Below are 7,634 nucleotides of genomic sequence, written 5' to 3'. Positions count from 1 at the left end.
CGACATAGTACAGCAAAACAACAATGTGGGCATCTTATACAATTTTCAAAACAAATCTTGTTTTAGTCTTGTAAGTATGTGTATGGCAAGATGCAACACTGTTCCCCTTTTCCTTCTGGACAAGTTCTTATTAAATGTTAATGTTCTCTTCTGATTAAAAAAAAAAATGGGATAAAACTCATCTTCAAATGGTCTGTGCTCTCTCTGGGCTGTCAAGGGAGATTAAGTTAGCTACATAATGTGTTGTTACGACAGTGTTGTTTATTGAGTTAGCTACACAATGTATTGTGACAGTGTTGTTTATTGAGTTAGCTACATAATGTGTTGTTATGACAGTGTTGCTTATTGAGTTAGCTACATAATGTACTGTGACTGTTGCTTATTGAGTTAGCTACATAATGTGTTATGACTGTTGTTTATTGAGTTAGCTACATAATGTGTTATGACTGTTGTTTATTGAGTTAGCTACACAATGTATTGTGACAGTGTTGTTTATTGAGTTAGCTACACAATGTATTGTGACAGTGTTGTTTATTGAGTTAGCTACATAATGTGTTGTTATGACTGTTGTTTATTAAGTTAGCTACACAATGTATTGTGACAGTGTTGTTCATTGAGTTAGCTTCATAATGTGTTGTTACGACTGTTGTTTATTGAGTTAGCTACACAATGTGCTGTTACGACTATTGTTGATTGAGTTAGCTACACAATGTATTGTGACATATTTGTTTATTGAGTTAGCTACACAATGTATTGTGACATATTTGTTTATTGAGTTAGCTACACAATGTGCTGTTACGACTGTTGTTGATTGAGTTAGCTACACAATGTATTGTGACATATTTGTTTATTGAGTTAGCTACACAATGTATTGTTGCAGTGTTGTTTATTGAGTTAGCTACACAATGTGTTGTGACAGTGTTGTTTATGCAGGCATCGTTATTCTAATTTATGTTCTGTTTCCCTCACTATTGTCGAGTGTCGACAACAACCTGTCGACTCAGAGGTTTTTATAGAGATGAACAGGCTGAGGTCCAGTCACATATTTTTTGCTGTGGGAAAAGCTCTGTCGGAGAAGAAAGCTACACACACGCACACGTGCACACACACGTGCACACACCCTATCAGAAGAGAGATGAGAAGGATGTGACGGGTGAGATCAGAGGAGAGTGGGTTGGACAGACTGCCTGGTGTATTCTGTGAAAGATGCTGACAGACAGACAGTGGTGTTAAAAGGACAGGCAGTAGGCAGCATATTCCCTCCCCGCTCCCTCCCAGGATAGGTCAAGCACCAGTGAAGGCAAAGCTACAGTTGAATAACAGACAGTGAACTGTCAGAGCTCTCTTCTCTCTTAAAAAACACTGTAGGTCTAAGCCCTTACATATCAATATCTATGAAGCTAACATATGGAATTGTTTTAAGATGGTCATAAAATGGATCATTTAGCCATTTGATTTTGACAAACTGTCAGAAACCGTGTCAGAGAAGCTCATCTGCATGCTCGTCGTCCTCACCAGGGTCTTAACCTGACTTGCAGTTCGGCGTCGTAACTGACTTCCGTGTGCAAATACTCTTCTTCGATGGCCACTGGCATGCTGGAGACGTGTGCTCTTCACAGATGAATCCAGGTTTCAACTGTACCCGGCAAATGGCAGACAGCATGTATGGCGTCGTGTGGGCGAGCGGCTTGTTGATGTCAACGTTGTGAACAGAGTGCCCCATGGTGGTAGTGGGGTTAAGGTATGAGCAGGCATAAGCTACGGTCAACAAGCACAATTGCATTTTATCGATGGCAATTTCAATACCATGAGGAGATCCTGAGGCCCATTGTCGTGCGTTTCATCCACCACCATCACCTCGTGTATGATAATGCACAGCCCCATGTCGCAAGGATCTGTACACAATTACTGGAAGCTGAAAATGTCCCAGTTCTTCCTTGGCCTGCATACTTACCAGATATGTCACCCATTGAGCACGTTTGGGATGCGCTGGATCGACGTGTACGACAGTGTGTTCCAGTTCCTACCAATATCCAGCAACTTCACACAGTTATTGAAGAGGAGTGGGGCACCATTCAACACGCCACAATCAACAGCCTGATCAACTCTTTGTTTGTAACTCACACGGTTCGGGTTAAACAGGCGCAAACTTTATATTGGTGGGAAGAGTGGATTGAGTTGCAGCATAAATAGCATAAACACACTGTGAGGTATTCAATATTCAACATGTCCCCATGTGATGCACAGGTGTGTCAACCAACTCTAGGGTTCTCATAAAGAATTTAATAGGATCTTGTTAGCACTTACAAATTCCTAACATATTCTAGCAATTGGAATTTGCAGCATATCATACAAATTGCACAATTTTGTATTTTATTTTGCAGGACAAAACATACAAAATAGATTAAGTACACAATTGTGCAACATTTTCGAGGACCTGTTTTGGCTCGTGAGTCAATATATCTCTTTAAGTGCCGTTGAAATAAAACCCCACAATGATTTGGAATGATGTCTTGGTGTCATTATAGGCTATTGATAAAGTGGATGCAATACGTTATTTGTTTTGATTTTAGTCTCAACAGTTATTGTGGGAGCAAAAGGTACTGTAACTTCATTTGCATGTGGGATGGACTCATATGTTGTACGTGTATAAATACAGAGCCAGTTCTCTGGAAAAGGGTGTGTTCCTCGGACCATCTAGGCTTCTGATATGCTTGTATTAAAAGCCTATATTGAATTCACATGTTCTTGTAAGTGTTATATTCTGAAACGATTCTCCACGACATTATATGGAAAGATACAGTGCCTTGCAAAATTAGTAACTTTGCGAGGCCCATTTCAGGCTTGAACTTTGTGAAGAATCCTGGGACACAATTTGCCACATTTTTAACAAATCAAAAACTGAAAAATTGGGCGTGCAAAATTATTCTTCAAACATAAAGATATAAAATGACTGTATTTTTTGTGAAGAATCAACAACAAGTGGGACACAATCATCCGAAGTGTGAAGAAGTTTGACATTTATTGGATATTGAAACATCAAACTTTTTTAACAAATCAAAAACTGAAAATTTGGGCGTGAAAATTATTCAGCCCCCATGATCACTTAAACTGTTAATACTTTCGTATATTGCACAAATCTGGCCTTTATGGAAGAGTGGCGAAGAAAGCCATTTCTTAAAGATATCCATAAAAAGTTTTAAAGTTGCCACAAGCCACCTGGGAGACAGCTGATTAAACCAAAATTGAACTTTTTGGCAACAATGCAAAACTTGTTTGGGTAAAGTCACAGCTATCAGTTTTGGTGGTGGCACATCGAGAGACTGCAGGGAATTTTTTGGATGGAGCCCATTCCTCCTTGCAAAAGACAATGACAAAAACATAAAGCTCTACAATGGAATGCTCAGTGAGGGCCAAGTTGGAATCTGTGGAGAGAACATTTGTGAACAGCAGTTTTCAGTTCTTTCCACAGATTCTGTAATCGCAGAAAAGGTTGTATTCAGGTCTGGACTTTGACTTGGCCATTTAACAGGGGCCTGAAATGTGGCAAAAGGTCGCATACTTTCGCAAGGCACTGTATGTATTGAATTTTGTATTATGTTGTTTTTAGATGGGAGAAACGATGTTGTTTTTGATGGATCAGATCATTTCAGCACCACTGTGCTGTCCATGTCACATACTGATGTTGGTCAACTGCCATCCTTGATTGCAATTAATCTCTGAATCTGGACCAGTCTCCATTCAGGAATGACATCATTTAATATTTTGTCTGTTTGATAGGCTAGCACCACTGTGCTGTCCATCTTTTAAAGCTTATGTATGGAAATATGATATATTGAATGTTTCTAATGTTCACGATGATTCATTTTGAATCTGATCTAATGTTCAGCAACAGGGCGTTGTCCACCTTTTTCTCTCGCCCACAGACACATTTCTATAGGCAACAGCTTCTGTTAATTGTTTGTAATTAGTAACTGACTATTTGGCCTATGTGTTATGTTGACAGGACTTGAGTTATGTCATTACACCTTTGTTTGATAAAGACTATTCATTTTCCATTGGCTTATTGTGTGGGGGTGTTTGCTATGTGTTAAGGCAGAGATGATGGCTGACAATTACATAGAGTGGATCAACGTGAGTTAAGTGATTTGTTTGACACAGATGAAAACGTTGCTCACCGGTGAAAACATTTTTAAAGTGAAAAGACGGATCTATATGAATTGGGACCATCAAAAATCCAGTGCCTGCATTTTCTCATTTTGATCTACTTTCAAAACTACTGGCTGGAATTATACAAAACCTTTATAACGGATGTTTAAGCCAGTGGGACATAACAGTTCAAATAGACAATGGCACCAAATAGACCAGGACAAATCTCATACAGGCAATACACTACAGTAGCTATCTCACAACAGAATATATCTTGTAAAGATACATAGCATTAGCTAACAAATTAATCTGATACAGTAGGGACAGGCAACAAGTGTCAGTACCAAATAAATAACAAATCAATGTTGTTGCTGTCGTAGATTCACCCATTTAATAAAAAGATGATCTGGTAGACTAGAGAATGGATGTGTTGCTAGTTATGTCATCAGACTACAGCCTGTCTGATCAAAGAGAGGCTGATGGTTTTGAGCACTGAGCGTCCAGAGTGCCACGTCCTACCAGACGCGCACACACACACACACACACACACACACACACACACACACACACACACCAGGTTGGACTCAGTTGAATAGATCTAGGCTCACAGCGACAGAAACGCAAATAAGATCGCTTTCCCAAGCCAAAGAAAAATAGTTTCCATCTATGATGAAAGCGCGCACACATACACACACACATGCATGTAGCGCGCACACACGTTGCAGAGATGTGTAGGGCTGTTTCAGGATGAGAGTCAACATTTACCTACACAGGACTTTCATAAGGTTTTTAGAATATTTTTTGCAGTGACTACCAAAGGATGAGCAATTCAACCTTTCCAATATGAGAAAATGTATTATTAGGAACAGATAACATGTCAGATGACTCAGATCGATGACGAAGCATGGTGTGTACAAAACCAAGAGTTGTGGTTATGAGTTGTGGGTTGGATTCCCGATGGGTCACCTATACTCAAGTTTGGATAGATGCATGACTCAATTTGGATAAATGCATAATGTACTAAAGCATCTGTTAAATGTATAAATACCATATTATCATCATCATAATCATTATAAAGTAGCCATGAGTGTTAAACCAACCTGGTCTCATAAAATAAACGTAACATAGTACGCGTAAAACAGTCTAAATAGTAAGATATGTTACGTTTGGTGTGGTTAAATAAGACAGAAGTTCACTTAAGGCAAAAATTAAGTAGGGTGGGTGGTCGGGGTGGATGGGTACAACGCGAACGCCTAGCAACCAAAAGGTTGCGTGTTTGAATCTCATCACAGATCATTTTAGCTAATTAGAGACTTTGGAACTACTTACTACTTTCTAGCAACTTTGCAACTACTTAGCATGTTAGCTATCCCTTCCCCTAACCCATTTCCTAACCAAACTAACGTTAGCCACCTAGGCAATGTTAGCTACAACAAATTGGAATTCGTAACATATCATAAGTTTTGCAAATTCGTAAGATAGTGAAGAGTCAGGATTAGATTAAGGGTCTGACTTTATCTAATGAGGGGGAATCAAATGTCTGCCTGGCCTTTAATTAGCAAACGTTTAATTGTTAAAAAAAGAAATACAGAGAAAAGAGCAATCATCTAAATCCATATTATAAGACATGTTAAAGGCTCATACAGTTGAAGTCGGAAGTTTACATACACCTGGCCAAATACATTTAAACTCAGTTTTTCATAATTCCTGACATTTAATCCTAGTAAAGATTCCCATTATTAGGTCAATTAGGATTACCACTTTATTTTAAGAATGTGAAAAGTCAGAATAATGGCAGAGAGAATTATTTATTTCAGCTTTTATTTCTTTCATCACGTTCCCAGTGGGTCAGAAGTTTACATGCACTCAATTAGTATTTGGTAGCATTGCCTTTAAATTGTTTAACTTGGGTCAAACGTTTCGGGAAGCTTGGGTTCATTGTCCATTTGGAAGACTCATTTGCGACCAAGCTTTAACTTCCTGACTGATGTCTTTGACTGATCTTTGTCCCCATAGTCTGGCTATTTGATGGCAGTTTTGCAGTAGTGGCTTCTTCCTTACTGAGCGGCCTTTCAGGTCATGTCGATATAGGACTCGTTTTACTGTGGATATAGATACTTTTGTACCTGTTTCCTCCAGCATCTTCACAAGGTCCTTTGCTGTTGTTCTGGGATTGATTTGCACTTTTCGCAACCAAAGTACGTTCATCTCTAGGAGACAGAACACGTCTCCTTCCTGAGCGGTATGACGGCTGCATGGTCCCATGGTGTATATACTTGCATAATATTGTTTCTAAAGATGAACGTGGTACCTTCAGGCATTTGGAAATTGCTCCCAAGGATGAACCAGACTTGTGGAGGTCTATAATTTCTTTCTGAGGTCTTGGCTGATGTCTTTTGATTTTCCCATGATGTCAAGCAAAGAGGCACTGAGTTTGAAGGTAGGCCTTGAAATACATCCGCATGTACACCTCCAATTGACTCAAAGGATGTCAATTAGCCTATCAGAAGCTTCTAAAGCCATGACATAAATCTTCTGGAATTTTCCAAGCTGTTTAAAGGCACAGTCAACTTAGTGTATGTAAACTTCTGACCCACTGGAATTGTGATACAATGAATTATATGTTTACAGACAGATTATTTCATAATTGTTGGAAAAATGACTTGTGTCATGCACAAAGTAGGATGTCCTAACCAACTTGCCAAAACTAGTTTGTTAACAAGAAATTTGTGGAGTGGATGAAAAAAGAGTTTTCATGACTCCAACCTAAGTGGATGTAAACTTCCGACTTCAACTGTACATGCTTATAACAAGTTATAAAGCATTATACCTTCAGACTTTTCTAATAGGTCTTTGTGGAAAATAGAGGGGTCATACAGGCCAATGTTAACTTCTAGGGCCTAGCTGATGCAGAGCTTCAGAAACAGATTAAGTGAAGTGGGGGGTGAACAACGACGCTGTAGTGTGAGAAATGTATGGAGTGCCAGACGAGGAGAGAAAGACATTCCCCGTACCACATCTCTTGGCGATGGAGTGCTCCTTTGTCTGTCTGAGTACACCTCTTTCTTTCACTTCAACACACATGCATACACACACACACACACACACACACACCCACACACAGCTTTGCTTATTTTCTATGTCGCTGAACGAGCACTAAAGTGGATAGATAAATTAGAGGGTCCATCCAGCGTTGCTACGGGGACGCAGCGGGGACTCCACATGGATGAAGAACCTGAGAAGTGCAGGGACACAGCACGGTGAAGCGCTGTATTGAAACTCACCACCACCTAACCAACCCGGGTTTAATTTACCCTGGAGTGGAGCTTGTCAGATTGCTCTCCCTACCTGGGCTGGCTAGTAAAACTGGGTTCAAATACTATTTGATATCTTTCAAATACTTTTGAGTGTTTGCTTTATCCTGCCTGGGGAGCCAAATGGGCGAGGTTTGCCCATTTAGCCACCAATTTGTTCTATTGCGCCAG

This window comes from Oncorhynchus masou, chromosome 19, assembly GCF_036934945.1.
Source record: "Oncorhynchus masou masou isolate Uvic2021 chromosome 19, UVic_Omas_1.1, whole genome shotgun sequence".
NCBI classification, from domain to species: domain Eukaryota; kingdom Metazoa; phylum Chordata; class Actinopteri; order Salmoniformes; family Salmonidae; genus Oncorhynchus; species Oncorhynchus masou.
The sequence above is the reverse complement of the archived record's forward strand: the minus strand, read 5'-3'. Positions refer to the sequence as shown.